The sequence below is a fragment of the Podarcis filfolensis genome (assembly GCF_964270895.1).
Source record: "Podarcis filfolensis genome assembly, chromosome: 14".
Taxonomy (NCBI): Eukaryota; Metazoa; Chordata; class Lepidosauria; order Squamata; family Lacertidae; genus Podarcis; species Podarcis filfolensis.
In genome coordinates, this window is record NC_139616.1 from 17,288,797 (window position 1) to 17,307,596 (window position 18,800).

At 45.0% G+C, this 18,800-nt stretch overlaps 1 long non-coding RNA gene across 1 annotated transcript in view; it reads right to left on the reverse strand.

Annotated features, from left to right (window-relative positions):
- Nucleotides 1-503: 503 nt before the first annotated feature.
- LOC310749748 overlaps nt 504-18,800 on the reverse strand; it is a 94,645-nt gene continuing 76,348 nt past the window's right edge. Inside the window, exon 5 of the long non-coding RNA XR_014541710.1 lies at nt 504-3,290. This is a non-coding gene — a long non-coding RNA (uncharacterized lncRNA). The remainder of the gene's footprint in view (nt 3,291-18,800) is intronic.

The window sequence follows — 18,800 nt, forward strand, 5'->3', positions numbered from 1 at the left end:
GTCATCATTCTCTGTCTGGCTCTGTCTAGCAGATTCGAAATGAAATGTCTCAACAATAACTGTTTCAAATTGCTTTCTTTTGACCCCCAAGTGCTCAGAAAAATCTGTCAAAATATTTCTGCAATTTCTACTTTCAGTTAAGTGTCTTTATGTATTTACTTGATATAGGGGGCAGCTGCCCCGCCCCCCCCCCCAGCTATGCCTGTGCATAAACATATATATGAAAATTAAGATTATTGCTATTTTGATTCTACATGTATGTTTACAAAGAATTGCCTTTGCCAGCCTTTTTGTTGGGGGACAGGAGGCCTGGTTATTCTGAAGGGGAAGTGGACTCCTCTCTAAAATACCATCCTAACTGGGTGGCAACCAAATATAATGGCTGGCTACCAAGGGCATCAAAAAATGTGAACATCTGCATTGCATCTACCCTGTTCAGCCACAGCAAAAACACGCAGAGAGATTGTTTGTGAAACCATCAAAATGATTTATTGTCACAATGATTGAACTTTAATAAATAATAATAATAATAAGGAATTGGATTACAGACAGGTATTGGGTTTTGTTTTTGTGCTAATGGCAGTCATAAACAATGCAAAAAACAACAACAACAACCCCCCAACAATGAAATATAAAAACACATCACAATAAGGGGCAAGGCAGCAATAAACCACAGAATTCATAGCCAATAGGGAACCAAGTCAAAATTAGACTCTAAATGGCAGAAACATCAAAAGCATGTTGGAAAAGAGAAACATATCCAAATGACAAGATTTGAAATCAACCCAGCACAGATCTGGCCAATGACGACACAGTCCTATACATATCTGCTCACATTGCCTCCAGCTAAGTGGATACAGGATTGCAACTCTAGCATTTCATACTTCAGCATTTATAGAGTGTTGGAAATGCTTCACATTTGCTGTAATCCAGGCATCCCCAAACTCGGCCCTCCAGCTGTTTTGGGACTACAACTCCCATCATCCCTAGCTAACAGGACCCATGGTCAGGGGTGATGGGAATTGTAGTCCAACCATCCCGTATGTCAGACTTCTTCAACCAGTTCTTATGGTCTACAACTCTCATCACTCCCAACCAGAGAACAGCTGCCCTGGCTGGGGCCAATGGGAGTTGCAGTCCAACACAGCTGGGAGGGCACAAGGTTGGAAATGGATGCCCTAAGGTAAGTCTCATGCAATCCCCACATTGCAAAAGGGATCAGAGGGTGAGACTGTGAGTGACTTCTGTAAGGTTCATAGCAGAAGCTTGGGGACCCTTCTGGTTCATAGCTCACAATGCAATCCTACACAAGTGTACTCAGAAGTACACTCCCATTGTTTCCAGTGCATCCTGTACCCACCTACCTGGAAGTAAGCTCCATTTAAAAAAGAAAATTGTGTTGTTACCTGCTATGCCATACAAGATCAGTATAGGGCAGCCAGGAGCAGTGCGGGAGGAATGGGCTCTTGCACCTTTAATAGGAGCATGACAAGAACCCACACCTGCTGGAATCAACTAATAAAGGTACAGGAGCACCACTCTCTTTTTCACATGACCACCCAATTAATCAGTTACACATGTGGCAGTTTACATTGATAAAATACAATATATAATACAGGGAAACATGTTATTTTCAAAGCAAACCACTGCAATCCTAGCCAGCACCTCAGATGTCAAATGGAGCACATAGACAAGGCAGCATTAAATGACATGGGACTTATCATGCAACCCTATACCATCTACTCAGAATCAAGACCCACTGAATGGTATGCATACTTCCCCTCCTATTGTCCTCACAACAACCCTGTGAGGTAGGTTCGGATGAAAAAGCCCAAAATCACACAGTGATTTGAACCCTAGTCTTCCCATTCCTAATCCAACACTCCAACAGCTACACCACACTGTCATTGTCCTTTGCATTAAAATTAAACTGCAGTGACCTACTGTTCTGCACTAGAGATGCCTGAGGAATTTGTTTTGTCAATTCTGAAGCTAAAAGAACTGATCCGCGCTTCCTAGACTTAATGTGGAGAATTGGACCTTAATTATCTTCCAAATTTTGGATTCTCCAAATTCTGAGAGACTGTTCTTGGCTTGCCTCCCCCTCAACCATGCATTAGAAACAGATACTTTAGGCTAAAATAGGTTTAGAAATGTACACACGTGAGACGAAATGAATTTGTACATGCATAATTTGTGATAAAATATTATTAGATTTCTTAAATTTATAGCCTGCTTTTCTTCCATCACAGACTCTATATTGTTCCCAGGAAGTCACCCATTTAGGCACAGACCAGACCCAGACTCTACCTTCAGACCATACCTGCAATGTTGTTACCATGTGTTGTCATGTTGTGGAGCCCAACCAAAACATCAAAACTGGATTAGTTGCAATGCTCTCTATGTGGGGCTTCCCTTGTGCTTGACCCAGAAGCTGCAATTCATGTTGAGTACTGCAGCACTCTTGCAGACAGGTGTGAGACCCAGTCCTAGGTCCTAGGGAATCCTAGGTTCCTGAGTTAAGATCAGGAACAGCAGGCAAACTTCCCCAATCAATGATGTTCCCTTGAAATCTGGAGCCATGGCAGAACTCTTTGGTGAAATAGTACACACTTCAGAAGCTACACTGATGTTTAACAGGCCTGCATAGTGTCATGTGTCGCCTGAGTTTGCACCCAAGAATACACTCAATATGGTGTAGCCAAGTCAAAGTGGAAAATGATAGGTATAATTTTGAAAAGCTACTAGCCCGGTCATTTTCTGATTCCTGTGCCAAAAAGGTTAAGTGATCCTAGGTGAAATCAGCCCCTCACAATCAGCTCAGGTCCCCCAGCTGTCTATCTCCATTGAGTCACAAGCCATATCAATGATATCACATCCCTCTTAATGACATCAATGACTACAGATAAGAAAGTTCTCATGGCTTCTTTGCCATGGTTGTTTTCCTCCTCCTCCTTCAGCAGCTAGCTGTACAGAGCTGCTCTTGGTTTCCATGTGTGATCCAAATCAGCAAAGCATGGCAGACCCTAGAAAGATGGAGACCCAACACAGTCCCATTTCCATGTCCAGAGACGGGCTTTTCTGGCCCAGTTCCCCTGTCTCATTAGACAATCCAAAAATTCAAAGCCTAGAGTCCCAAGAAAGTTCTTGCTGTGTAGGGTATCCTGAAGAAAGATGGTTTGAAAATCAGGTCCATGTGAAACAGGAAAAGCAGACATGCCTTCATCCGTAGTAAACGTGACCAAAAAATCAGCGTTTTCCAAGTTCTTGAAATTCCCCATCTTAATAATCTATAAAAACAAGAAAATAATTTGATTCAAATAGCTTCTTCTGAAACCACAAATCAACACAATAAATTGCCCAGATCACTCTAGGCCATGGCAAATTTTTCAATGTAGATTATTGCTATTATTGTTATTGTTATCTTTATTAGTTGTTGTTTTAGCTATGGCACCTCAAAGCAACTTACAATATTTTAAGCAAAAAGCAACCACATACATAGATTTTAAAAACCCCAACATTAAAACATCCCACCCATGCAAAAAAAACCATAGTTAAAAGGCAAAGACCCGATTAAAAAGGAATGTTTGATTCCTACCCAACCAAAACAAATGAGAGGGTTTCCAATTATGCAAAAGAAGACAGACAATGTCAAAGGAACTCAGATCCAATGAAAATTGTACAAAAATGATTTATGAGCAGACAACCAAAACTGCATGTGAAATAAACATGTATATATAAACATGAGTCTACAACAATATCCCCTAAGTCATCAGTTGATCTCCCAGTTCCTAAAATTGTTAGAATATGGATAATAGCACACAGGTGACAGCTGTAGATCCCCTTTTGGCCTTTTGTATACATTTTTTCACAATAAAGCTTTAAAGGTGAAGAAGATCAGTCCAGTACTTTGATAAAATAAGCCTCATATGCTGCCACGGGATCTCTGAGTGAGCTCTGAGTATTCTGTCCTTGAAAATAAGCTACTCATATCGGTCTACTGTATGGGGGGGCGGAATTGTGCTGGTTTTGCCTTGGAGCTCAAATCGATGCAAGGGCAGATTTATACATACTACAGACACAAACTGGTTTAAGACCCCCTGCCTCCAGGTTACTGTGGTTTCTAAGCGGGTGGCTAGAGATAACCAAGGGAGAATTCCCAAGCATGCTCATCACTACAATCCCTAGGGTTCCTTGAGAGAAGCCATAAATCCAGTGGTGGCTGGTGCTGGTTGAGAATGGTAGGGCAGAAGGCAGGGAGGCTAACAGTAGGTGGCGCCAGAGAGCCAATGACAGGTATTCTAGTCTTGTCCCCACCCTCTTTCCTGCTGAGTTCTACAAGAACAACACTGAGACTAAGGTGGAGGAAGCTGACAGGCAGTGCCACCCCTGGACTAGGTGTAAGTAAGAAGGCAGCCAAGGTGAGGGGTTGGCTGAGGGCACAAGTGAGGTTGATGGGGCAGCACCCCACTTGCCCCAATGAAGCAGCCTCTATGATAAAACTGTCACACCAGCTCTTAGCACAGGATGCAATAACCAGGTAAAGCTGATTCTGCAGCAGCCTGCCAGAGGAGCAGCTGCTCTGGAGTTCCCATCCCAGGGTTCAAGCGATGTCGGCAGAGTGAACCAATGCCAAATTGATGAGAGGAGCACCTGCTCCTTCTCTGCCTCGCAAGCAAGGAGTGTGGGGGGTTCCTCTACTGTGTAAATCAAAGAGAGGGAGCCACTAATTGGCAGGAGACACACAGGCACCCAGGCACCAACCCCGTCCGTGGGAGAAGAGGCTCTGCCATCTGCTATCCCAAAGTTTGCACATTTGCACCTCGGATAAATAAAGGCGAGACTAGCGACTCAATAGGGAGACCCTGCTCTCTTTTAATTTCTGCTTTCGCAAAGGCAGCCCAAGGTCCCTTGCAAAAAATAAGAATGCTGGGTGTGTGTTTTATTCCATGTTTTCATGATGGTTGACTAGGGCTGGGGAGATGCCGAAACCACAATTATCCAACCGAAGGTGATCACCCTGCAACAGTGTCAAAACACAGGTGCAATCTCCACCTTTGCCCAAGGATAATCTATCTGAGATGGGATGGGTGTGTTCAGATAAACCTGCCGTTTGCTTTGGAGTAAATCACTGCAATAACTCACCCATTGCCTCTGTTCCGAGGCCCTGAACAAATTCTGCTCCCGTTCGTCAAAGGGCTGTTGTTGTTACACAGCCACTGAGAAAGCTGGTGGTTCTGTTGGGACTTGGAGAGCAACACCACACCAAACTGGAAGTGTGAGGTTTTGACCAAAAGGTGCACGCACACACATTCATCATAAATAAAATGTCAGGGATTTTTCTGCTTAATCGGATTCCTTCCCTTTGCCAAATTTTCTATTCATGCCCTTTGGAAAGGAGGGATTCCGTCCCTCCTCCTTCGCCTCACCCCATCAACCATTTCATCAGCACACGGGGAGAAACTTTCTGGACAATTTAATCTCGCCAGGGTATTACTTAGCAAAACCCCTTTCACTGTCAATTTTTTCCACCCTCCTTTCTGCCCCCCTCCCTCTCTAGTCTCAATTGAATTTTGCAAGCCCCTGATATCTTTCTTTCTTCTCTTCTTGCTCCCACCCCTCTCTCTCTTTTGTAGAGACACATGCTATTTATGCAAATCAAGGCTTTTCATACCCTTTCCCTGGCTGAAGACCTCCAACTCAAAACGTGACCAAAAAGGGGGGGGAAGCCATATTCTCCCCCTGCTAACTCCTTAGCACAATTACACCTCCATTCTGCTCCAGGGGCCTGGGGTGGGGGGAAAATATCATTTTAAACCAATTGCACATGCTGTTTGTCTTGGATAATTACAGGGAGACTCAGATGCTAAAAAGGTAAGAAATATTCCATTCAGAGACGGAAAGTAGGGGAGCTTCAGAGTTCTGCCTACGCAGCATGTTTTTCCTGTGGTTACTGGAGCTGTGTGTGTGTGTACACACACAAGATTTTTGCCAGCTCTTTCACTTGCACTGAGTTGAAGCTCCTCTTAAGGCAATCATTTACATTTTTCTTTAAGCAAGAACTTTGCCCGTGCTTTGTGGGGTGGGGGGTTCTTTGCAGACAGAGGAAAAGGGTGGAGGGGGGAGAGAACACGCAGCTGACATTTCCTTATCTCAAATTACAATTTCCTGCAAATATCAAGATAATAAGGACATCAATGATCTGAAATCCAAAGTCAATTGAGCCCCCTAATCTCTCCCCTGCAGATGCACTCGCAAAAACAGGAAGGGGGTTCAGATGAGAAGCCACAAATATGGGGCGTGGAGAGCAAACTTCAAGGGACACAGGCAGGCAAAGGAGGTAGACAGCCAAGTCCGTCAGGGCCTCCTCCTCTGAATAGGCTCACTTGGACCATTGTTCTCCATCCCTCCCTTGTCTCCTGGGGAGGGCTATGCATGGGAGAGGACTGGGGGGGTTACAGAGAAGGGGGGAGTAGCTTCAGCAGTGGCACCCAGGAATGCATCAAAAGGAGGATAGGAGTTGGGGAGGGGGAGGGAAGAGAAAACACACAAACACTGCAATAAGGGAAAGAGGAGACAGAGAGAAAGAGAGAGAGACAGAGTGGGAATGTCAAGGACCCCCAACTAATGAATAGCAAGTTTGCCCTTGAACCTCACAGACCCAGGCCATTCCCAGGCCCCAGACAAGAGCTGAGGCATGCCTGAGCCCAGCTGTAGAGAGTCTGGCCTATGGTTTATCTCAGACACTTTGACAGGCCAGGCTGTTCCCTTGCATAGCTCAGCCTAGGCTGGCGGCTCCCTAGCAACACAGCTCAGGGCAGGAACCCAGGCTGAAGGCTTGCCTGCTGCATACAGAGGAAGGAGGAGGTGAGACAGTGATGGTGGTGGCGGTAGCAGCATGGAGGGAAGAAGCTGGGAAAGGGGCCACATATTAACCCGTCACATCCTGGGCAACTCACAGCAAAAACACACACAAAGGAATGACATAGCACAACTCTAGTGCCCAGAGCACTTCTCAGTCCTGTACAGTAGACCAGTACTATGTGTAATCTTCATATTGCAGGTGAGGTGGGTAGGGTCGAGGTTAAAATCATAGCGCAGAGGGAACCTGACTAGCTTAAGCGGGGCAGAGCAGGTTGTCTTCCATCACTTGACCATGACTCCCCGCCCTCCAGCATCCTCTGCCCAAGACCCTAATAGTAGGGCCGGCCCTGAGACCAGATGAACTAAAAGCAGGAACAAGTGGGAGACTCTTCAGCCCGAGGGACACATTTCCTTGCGGGCAACTTTCCAGGGCCAATGTGCTAGTGATGGGTGGCATCAGACGCAAAAGTGGGTGTACATTTTACATTGTACAATAGGCTGGTTTCTATGAACACTCACAGATCCTGCTCTGACATCCGCACAGTCGAGCAAGATGCATTGCCGGCGTTCAAAGACACATTCCAAGCAGGCAGAAACACTCGAGGAGATTGTGAAACAAGTCCAGAGAGGGGCGTGGCATGGGGAGAGCTCTGAGGGCTGGACAGAGAAGCCTGGAGGTCCATAGTCATCATCATCATCTATATATCTATATATCTATATATCTATATATATCTATATATATCTATATATCTATATATCTATATATCTATATATCTATATATCTATATATCTATATATCTATATATCTATATATCTATATATCTATATATATATATGATTACTTATTGAACAAAAACAGGTGTGTTGTCTCTTTTTTCAAATTGTGATTTCTACAATATAGTTTCATTTGTTGTGAGACATTAGTATTATATACAATATTAGGTTGGGGGGAAAGAGAGGGGATGATGAGTGGAGTGAGGTCAGGTGGTTATGCTTCTATTCTTCTACTTAGTGTATGTGTGGGATTATGTGTCAGCATAACTTGTATGGGTTCTCTTATTATTCGCTCATTGTGTTTCCTTCGTGGTGAGAGAAGATGGGGTGGTGGTGGCCTAGAGTGTTATTAGTCGTCTTTGGGTGGCTGTAGTGAGCTTTGTTGTTGTGTGTGAGAGGGGTGTGGGTGTGAGTGTGTGTTTTAATCAGATTAGCCAGATTGATTTGTAAGCTGTTGGCAGATTTTTTATCATCTTGTTGGACTATGTATGTGATAAAACGGAGCCATACCGGGGTGAAGGCATCTTCTTCTATTTGTCCCTGTGTCATTTTCAGTTTATTGGTTAGTTTTTCTAATAAGGCTGTTTCGCATACTATTTGATACCATTGGCCCAGACTTACTCCTGACAAGTCTCTCCAGTGTCTGGCTATGATGTTTCTGGCTGCTGAGAGTAGGTAGATTATGAGTCCTTAATGATGTGAGTGGACATTATTGTCTTGGAAGATGTTTAGTAGGGCCAGTTCCGGGGTGACTTCTAATACTTGTTTTGTTATTTTGCATATTTCTTGTATGATTGCTGTCCAGAAGAGTTGGATTTTGGGGCATTCCCACCACACATGGAGGTATGTGCCTGTGGATGTGCATCCTTTCCAGCATTTTGGTGAGGTTCTTGGGCGTATTAGTGCTAGTTTCCTTGGTGTTAGGTACCATCTTTAAATGAGTTTTAGGGCGAGTTCTTTCCTTTTTGCTGATATGAATTTAAAGGGAGGTTTAGACCACATTCTAGTCCATTGGGTGGGGTTAATCTCATAACCTCTTCTGTCCTCCCACTGTTTATTGATTACATCAAAGGGGCTTGTGGGATTTTGAAGCAGTATTTTGTCATCCCCCACTTCTAGATTAAAGCATAAGCTTGCTCATCACACAATGACTGCATTGTCAAACAAATATTCTAAATGGAACAACACAGATACAACACAACCAGTGTAACTTTTCTGTTGCCTTTGAACAATGCTTTCCAAACTCCCATTCACACATTCATCTGCCCTGCATCAAGGGAACAGTAACCAAGGAGTGCCCAGGCTTGTATAGCTAGATGCATTCATGGGCTGCTAATGGCAATCTCCAAGACTATGAGAGCTTCTTAGGGGCATTTGGCTGGCTGTTCTTGGAAGACATAGCAGTGGGCAACCTGGGGCTTGGTTTCACCCAGCTACACAATTCTTATTTTCTTACGCAATCCCACTAAACTCAACTTCTGCATGGACTACTTGGGCAATGAATGAGTTTGCTGGTTAAGGCTAACAAGAGAAATTTGAACCAGAAGATGGAAGGAGCATGAAACCACTGGCCTCTCAATATTTTATTGTGTGCAGTGGTGCCATTGGGGCAGGACTTTGGGGCAGATGTCTGGGGCAACACTCAACAGGAGCCCCAAAACACATCAGGTCTTGCTGAAGTGAGGTAATAAATATTGATCTGTCTCTAACCATGTAGTAGATCCACTTAAACAGATCTAAGTTAACTGTGTTTATTAATTAATTTCAGTGAGCGAGACTAAGGTTGGATACAACCGGTAGCCATTTAAACTAAAAAGGAGGGCGAGACAAAAATAGACCCGTAAGTCCAGAGTTTAAAATGACTAATTGTGAATTCTGCTGCTTTTAAAATGGTTGCTTGTCTTTAATTGCTGTTGGTTTTGTGCTTGTCAACTTACTTTGTTTTTTAGGTTTCATTTCTTTCTTGCATGCAAGCCAGTGTGTGTGTGTGTGTGTGTGTGTGTAACCAGGCAGGAATCCAATAATAATAATAATAATAATAATAATAATAATAATAATAATATTCTGCAAAATCTTGAGAAATGAAATCCATCAAGAGAGAGAAAGAGACTGCAACCTGCTGCCCAATTCGGAGCACCATGGGAGGGGATTCTGTCCAGAAAGTAGCAGGGAGGAAGCCAGCAGAGCCCGTTCTGATCCGCTGCCCACCTATTTGGAAGTGTTGCTTGCCAGCTTTTCAAAGCAGGGTAAGGGCAAGCTGCCGCCGCTGCCACCACCACCCATCGGTTGCTTGATGCAAATCCACTGGCCAAATTCCAGCTTGGAAGATTACAAGGTGAAGCTCAAATTGACAGCATACGCTTTGAATTAAAGAAAGCGACCCCTTTCCCCACTTTCAGAGAGCAGCTGCTTTGTGCTGATTAGCATAGAATGGCTCTCTCCTCTAGCCTCTGGAGCTGCCTCGGAGCAAGGGAAAACACACACACAAAATCTATCCATCCACAGCTTAACTTCCTTTATATTTGCAAATGCAAAGCCCTTTAATAATGATGAACTTGCAAGGAAATATTGGATGTTCCCAATCAGGACCGGGGAACTTCGCAGCCAATGGCAAATGTGGCCCTTGTGTCCTCTTTATCTGGCCTGACAAACTCTGCCATCACTGATCCTGCTTTGCAGGAGAGAGAGAGAGAGGAAACTCATCTACTTATATGAAGGTAACATGTGCATTTGTTGCTCCACCCATGACTGGCATGTGGCCCCTGGAACGTTGCCCATCAGGGCATGTGGCCCTAAGGATGAAAAAGTCCCCCCACTCCTGTTCTTAATCATGAACTTGCCAACATGCTAGGCAACTGCTAGTGAATCCGTGGCACTAGTGGCCAAGGCTGGAAGATGGAGAGCTGCTCCTGCTGCTCCAGTTCTCTTCCCTACCCTCCTCTTCCTGGTTGATGTCCAGTATAACACAATGCCCATTATGGGTTCTCCTTGACAGGTGAAAGTGCATCGTGCGATGACATCATGTCATGAATTGAATTGGTAGGAGATGTTACAAGAGGAAAGAAAGGGGAGGAGGGAAATGGCAACCCTGTGTAACAACATCTAGTTCTACCCTAAAATATGAAGTACTGAATTGTGAAGTCTTCCATTCAGGTTAGGGGTTGCTGCCAACTAAATTTTACTCAGAGTAGTTGCACTGAGATTAACGAACCTATGCAAGGGCCATAGCTCAGTGTGAAGAAGTAGTAGTAGTAGTAGAAGAAGAAGAAGAAGAAGAAGAAGAAATAATTTTATTTATACCCCGCCCTCCCCAGCCAAGGCCGGGCTCAGGGCGGCTAACAACCAATAATAAAAACAAGTTGATTGGAATACAACTTAAAAAACAACATTAAATACAACATTAAAACATGAAGAAGAAGAAGAAGAAGAAGAAGAAGAAGAAGAAGAAGAAGAAGAAGAAGAAGAAAAAGAAGAAGTACAACAACAACAACAACAACAACAACAACAACAACAACAACAACAACAACGGGAGGAGTTTGGATTTGATATCCCGCTTTATCACTACCCGAAGGAGTCTCAAAGCGGCTAACATTCTCCTTTCCCTTCCTCCCCCACAACAAACACTCTGTGAGGTGAGTGGGGCTGAGAGACTTCAGAGAAGTGTGACTGGCCCAAGGTCACCCAGCAGCTGCATGTGGAGGAGAAGGGAAGCGAACCCGGTTCACCAGATTACGAGTCTACCGCTCTTAACCACTACACCACACAGAAGGTCCCACGTTCAATACCTGGCATCTCTAGGTAAGGCTGAAGTAGATCCCTGGCTGAAACCCTAGAGAGCTGCTGCCAGTCAGTGTCTGTGAATGGTCTGTCCCAGTATAAGGCAGCTTCCCATATTCTTAAATTAGTCATGTCCATTAATTTCAACGAGTCTGCTCCAAGTAAAACACAGTCTGACGCAACCAACAGTTTCAAGACCATTTTGCTTGTAATACTGGGATAGCTCAGTCAGTAGAGCATGAGACTCTTAATCTCAGGGCTGTGGGTTCGAGCCCCACCTTGGACAATAGATTCCTGCATTGCAGGCGGTGGACTAGATCACCCTCGTGGTCCCTTCCAGCTCTATGATTCTAAGAATGCACCATTCATATGAAGGTGAGGTTTCCCAATCTTTTAAACAACTGTTTTCTTTTTAATTGTATTGCTTTTACATTTTGGTGCTTGCTGCCCAGGACTCCTTTGGGAGGAAGGGCATTATAGTCATTTAACGATAAATAAATGCGTAACTCATATGTAAGAAGGGAGGCAGGTGGGGCTGGCTGAAGGCAGACTGTGGTTAGTGGAGTGGCACCCCATTCGCCTTAATGGAACACCCTCCACTGCGGTTCAAGACCCTGATGCTGGGAAAGATGGAGGGCACAAGGAGAAGGGGACAACAGAGGACGAGATGGTTGGACAGTGTTCTCGGAGCTACCATCATGAGTTTGACCAAACTGCGGGAGGCAGTGGAAGACAGGAGTGCCTGGTGTGCTCTGGTCCATGGGGTCATGAAGAGTCAGACACGACTAAACAACAACAACCACTGCGGTTCAGGTGATGATCGAAGCATGTAGGGGGAGAAGCATCTCCTTAGGGTCTCCAGGTCCCAAGCATTTCAAGATTCTAAAGATGCTAGCTGGCTTGCATGTGAGGCAAAGCCTGAGGGTCCACCTTCAACTATGGTGCTGCACCAGCTCTCGTGAGTCAAAACAGGCCACAACGTTATTGAATGCAGATGAAAGGTTTGGCTTGGGCATGGGGCAATCTAAATACTTCTGGCCTGCCCACCAGAAGTGATGTGTGGTCAATCCAGGTGGGAGTTCCTAAGACTTATATTGAATAGGGTAACCCCTGCAGGGACTGCCGTCTGGGGGAGTGCCTTCGGCCCTGGCCCTGCCAGGGCACATGGACATGGCCACTCCCCCCCAGATCCCTTTAACACATGGGTAGGCAAACTAAGGCCCGGGGGCCGGATCCAGCCCAACTGCCTTCTATATCCAGCCCGCGGACAGTCAGGGAATCAGCGTGTTTTTACATGAGTAGAATGTGTGCTTTTATTTAAAATGCATCTCTGGGTTATTTGTGGGGCATAGGAATTCATTCATTTCCCCCCCAAAAAATAGTCCAGCCCCCCACAAGGTCTGAGGGACAGTTGACCAGCCCCGTGCTGAAAAAGTCTGCTGACCCCTACTTTAACCGGATACCTCAGCATTTGGAGGGGCAGGCGGAGACTACAACCTCCCCCCCAGCCAAAACAAAGGATTGCCCCAATGCCCAACCAGTTGTGAAGATTGCTATGAGGCAGGGTTTGCTGTGATGCTAAACTGCCACTTCTTGTCTGGGAAGAAGGATGGGATATAGAAGAAATCTGTGTGTGTGTGCGCGCGCGCGCACGTAGAATCAAAGAACACCATTGCAAAAAACAAAAAGCAGGCCAGCGGCAAATTACCCAGGAACCCAACAGAGCATCGTTGAAAAATAAGCACAACAAAACGACTTCCACACAGCATTGGGCCCAGTCCCAAAGGAATGCTGATGGCTGGGCACACCATCTGTGTGTCTCTTCACTGCAAAGCTAGGCAAGCGGGTCTGTGTGTGTGTGTGTGTGTGTGTGTGTGTGTGTGTGTTATCATTCCCCGTCCCCCCAGCCTTTCCCGCCTGCTTCCTTTTTTCCACCTCATAAGCAAAGTCCAAATAAAGCTCCCATCCCCACTCCCATCTTTGCCCTGCGCTCATGTTCCCGGCAGGCAACGAGATGCAAAGCCATGCTTGGAATCTCATTCCCCGGCTTTAAGCTCCGCTCTGCCGGCAAAGTGCAGCTCGAAAGCTCCCCTGTCACAGTTACAAAAGCTCAGAACAGCCCTTCCCTGGATAATCGCACTTATCTCCAGATTAAGAAGAAGGGAGCTGCAGCTGAGGCTGGTCATGTGGGATGGGATGGGGGCAAAGCTCTTTTAAACAATCCCCCATGTAACTGTATATACACACACACACACACACACACACACACCTCATTCCCACTTGAAAACAAAAGAAGAAGAAGATGGGAGTGATATGAAAGCCAGATGAACTGGACCCTGATGGAAAGAGAGGAAGTTTCAGCAAGTTCAGGTTTTCTGTTTTTATCTTGCATTTTTATGCTGTGAACCGCCTTGAGATCTTCGTATGAAGAGCAGTATACAAATTTAATAAATGGATAAAATATAAACTAAGGCTGAAGATGGACATTAAGAGGAGTCATATTTGCTCATAGGGGTTGCAGAGTCATCCAAACCTGACAAACTGCAGTTAACTATGGTTGCTGAGAAACAAGCAGACTACAAACCATAGTTTGAGATGCTGGGTTGTTTCTCAACAAATCACACCTACCATTTATCACGGTTTAGGGTTTGGATGTAATGCTAAACTGTGGTTAATCTAAAATGAAAGAGGAAGCTTCCAATCTCCTCCTCACAGGCAGGTGGAAGGGAGGAGGGCGCAAGATCAAGGTTTGCTGCAGCTCACCGTAACACTAAACTGTGGTTAACGTTCTGTGCAAACCAGGTCAGAGAGTTTAGCATTTATATTGATATCCCACCATTCCTTGAAGGAGTAAAGGGTAGCATGCAAGGTTTTCCCAGCCCCAACCCATTTTATTCTCACAACAGCCCTGTGAAGTAGGCTAGGATGAGTGAGTGAGTGAATATCTCAAGGGCACCCTGTGAGTCGTTCAAGGCCAAATGGGGATTTGGTTGTGGGATTCCCTAGTAATAGTTCAACGCTTTAACCAGCCCACTGATATGACAGAGCCATAACTGACCACAGTGTACACCAGGGGAAAGGGACCTAGTACCTTCCAGATGTTGTTCGACGCCAGCTCAACGGTAAGAGATGACAGAAGTTGCAGTCTATCAACATCTGGAGAGGTAGTGGCTCCCCACTCCTGCAGTGTACACATGCACATACACAAACCACTATTTTTTGTCTGATGTTCACACACTCATCCTTCCTTGAACAGGGATGACAATTGGAGTAAAGAGCCTGTGTGTACCACATGTTTCCATCATGCAACTTTCACCCCGTTTAAAAAAGAAAATTAAAACTGATCATATCTATTCAGCCATGAAGTTTTTAAAAATAAGAGAGAAAGAAAGATAGTCAAGATGTTGGGACTCCATTTCTGATAGTGTTCAAAGCACTTCACAGACAACCTCTCAGTAATCCTTACAATGGACCTGTAAGGTAGCTGACGTAGCATTATCCCCATGGTAGGGGTATCTGCAAGACAGATTTGGGGAGAATGGCGTGCCTGTTGTAAAGCCACTTTTAGCCCATTTGTAATGGAAATATGGAGTGAAATTGTTTTTTAGTAGCTATGATAATGTGAGCTAGTTTAATTTGTGACTGATGAAAGATTTGGATTCAAGACTTTCCAGCCCAGCCCAGCCCACGACTAGCACTAGTGGTCTTGTGCTAGGGAACATGTGAGTTGCAATGTTGTGTGACAGAGGAAACAGATTGTGCAATCTATTGTGCAACAGAGTTACCAGCTACCTACATATGCATTCTCTTGCACAACACTCCTCTGGAGCAAAACACTTCTCCAGTATATGGCTAGGTGACTATCTTTGTGCTACATTCAATACACCCTTGTGTTTCAGAGCTGTAGCACTGCAAGGGAAAAGGCCCAGCTCCCAGGCTCACTTGCTTACAGCCCACCACATCCCTGGGAGTGAAGCCATGCCTAAAGAGCCAGCTCTCAAATAAAGATCCTGTCTAAATAGACATTTTGGAGTAGAGGGCTTAGGGTTTTCTTTTGCTCTGCTTTGTTTCAGCACTAACTTACTTTTCACAAATTAGTTTTGCAAATCCCCCCCAAAAAAGCAAAAGTAATACAACTGTCTTTCTTTAGACCAGCTTCTAAGCTGACTACAACCTACTGAAATAGCTCTTTTCAGATGGCCAGTAAATGCTGTGAGGAGAATGGTACACAGGATCACTGCTGATTGCTCTGAATATTCAGAACAAAGTCTACACAACTTGCAAATGCCTAGGTTCTCTGCACACTACCTAGTACAATGGGGGGGACCCCTAAAATCTGTGCACAAAGGGAGTGTACACGCCAAGCACTAAAACAAAATTCAGGCCATAAACTGTTAGGAGCTCCCTTGGCTATGTTGCCATCTAATAACAACAGTGGTGGTGTATGGGGACTGCAAATAGGAATGGCAGGTGAGAGCTCAACCCCTACATTACAAAAGTCCATATAATATTAGCATATTTAAGTATTAAATAGGGTGGCCAATGCTGTGTCCTACTTTATAGAGGACTGTTCTGTATTTAGCGTCCTCCATCTGAAGGAATGTCTGGTCTAAGTCCAATTTAAAGATAAAAGAACTGTAGGGATAGCAGAAAGAACACTTGGGCCACAGACTGGACAGGCACATGGGTCACTGAGTCACAACCACCACCACCCTGCTTTGGTGTGATATGTTGTTGTTGTTTCTATTTAAAATATAGAAATTATGCCAAAATGGGCATACATACATATATACAACCATGTGCAAATTCTATGCAAATTAGCACTCTTGCTTGTTCTCTTTTTTTGGCAATATGTAAGATGCCACCCTAACACTAAATGCTACCTGGAACCATTGGGAGCGGGGGCACAGCCTTTCATCCTTTGCCACTCTGCCATATTTCAGATCAAATGCAATTATTCCACAGGAACACATATGCTTAAACAGCACTGGATTTTGTCTGCTTTGCTATTTGAACCTGAATATACTCAAAAGCATCGGGACGCGGGTGGTGCTGTGGGTTAAACCACAGAGCCTAGGACTTGCCGATCAGAAGGTCACAGTTCGAATCCCCGCGACGGGGTGAGCTCCCTGCTCCTGCCAACCTAGCAGTTCGAAAGCACGTCAAAGTGCAAGTAGATAAATAGGTACCGCTCTGGTGGGAAGGTCAACGGTGTTTCCATGCGCTGCTCTGGTTCGCCAGAAGCGGCTTAGTCATGCTGGCCACATGACCCAGAAGCTGTACGCTGGCTCCCTTGGCCAGTAAAGTGAGATGAGTGCCGCAACCCCAGAGTCGGTCACGACTGGACCTAATGGTCAGGGGTCCCTTTACCTTTACCTATACTCAAAAGCAGGCCGCTGACCACAGCAATGAATCTTGCCCTGCCATACTCAACACACACACACACACACACAAACACAAGCACAGAGTCGAATCCAATGAAGCGCTAAATTGAAGCCACTTTAACTGGTAACTGGTTGCTGGTTCATTTCTGGGCCCAATTCAAAGTGCTCACATCAGTGTTTAAACGACTAAAATACTTGGGCCCAAATACCTGAAAGACCACCTCCTTCCCAGGTGTTGCTATCAGCAGAGGGACCTCTATTGGTTGTTCTGTCACTCTCAGGAGCTTGTGGGGTGGCCCAGGAGACAGCATTCTCTGTGGCAGCCCATACGCTGTGGAACTCCTTCCCCACAGAGCTGTGTCTGGCATACAGCTTTTGGTGAATGCTTTACCCTGGTTTTTGACACTGGGGATGCATATTTTAGGACACACCTTATTGCTTTATTCTGCTGTTAACCTTGTTTTCAACCTTGTTTTTTATTGTAACCTGCCCTAGGACCTAAGGGGAAGGTGGGTAATTAATAATAACAGTAACAACAAACAACAACAATGCTTGTTGCACTGGCAGAACGTTGATGTGCAAGGGAAAACACAAGTCTATTACTCAATATAGTTGTGCAACGGCTTACAAAATAACCAGCTGTTTCACAACAAGAACCTGCAAGAGGAAACAGAAGCAAAGATTGCTGTTTGCCCAACAAGCTTCTGCTCACATAACTGTTGCGTTGGGATTCCTTAGTTGTCCAATAATGCTGTCCAGTAACACAAGGGCTTTTGCACTAAAGGACAGAGGGTGTTAGATAAGGCCACATATCTTTTAAAATATTTGGGGAGGAAATAAGAATCCTTCCCCAGACTGGAAAGTGAAATTATTTCCTGGGAGAGAAAGGAAAACAGCGTAGAGGTGGAGAGAATAGAGGGAAGATTATTATTTTTTAAGTGTACACACACACACACACACACACACAGACGCCTGATCCCAAAAGGGGAAAAACCTAGGATATACTCTATGCACATGGCTTAAGTGTTGCTTTCATTGAATTGCTTACTCTCTGTCTCTTGCCGGAACGGCTCATTTGGCTCATTTGACTACGTGACTCTGATTGTGCCAAGAAGCCTTGGCAAAGGCAACTCATTTCCTGCCATGGATTCATTAAGAAGCTTTGCTCACATGGAAAGACATATATAATATATTTATCCCAACCAGAAAATCCCCCACATCTCAACTCAGCGAGGACTTTTCGATGGAGCGACGTTTTGCCTGGTGATCGGATTTAAATGAGAAGGTGACTGGTCAAGCAATAAAGAAAACTGGTGGGGGAGGAGAAGGGGGAGGTTTTTGCTTGGATGAATCACTGCTGGGGAGGCACAGATTTTGTGGGAAACTCTCAAAGTTCTTACCTTTCCTATTTAAAGGAACAGAACATCATCAACGTTTGACAAATCGGCTCATATTTTCATATTACCTGACACTTGATGACTCACAGCTCAAAGGTGCGAAGCAGATTCATGGAACCGTTTGAGTTGCCATCAGGTGATAATAAAAGTGAATAATAGGTCAATCTAGCACAGTACTGCCTACACTGACTGGCAGCAGCTCTCCAGGGTGGATACATTTCCATCACTACCTGGAAATGCCAGGGTTTGAATCTGGGAATTTCTGCATACAAAGCAGAACCCGGTACGTTTCTGAGCACAATTCAGAGTGTTGGTCCTAAATGGTCCTAAATGGCCCAGAAGGAGCGTCTCCAGCCCCATCGTTCTTCCGGACACTGAGGTCCAGCTCCAAGAGCCTTCTGGCGGTTCCCTCCTTGTGAGAAGTGAGGTTACAGGGAACCAGGCAGAAGGCCTTCTCGGTGGTGGAGCCCGCCCTGTGGAATGCCCTCCCATCAGATGTCAAAGAAATTAACAACTATCTGACGTTTAGAAGACATCTGAAGGCAGCCCTGTTTAGGGAAGTTTTTCATGACTGATGTTTTAATGTATTTTAAATCTTTTGCTG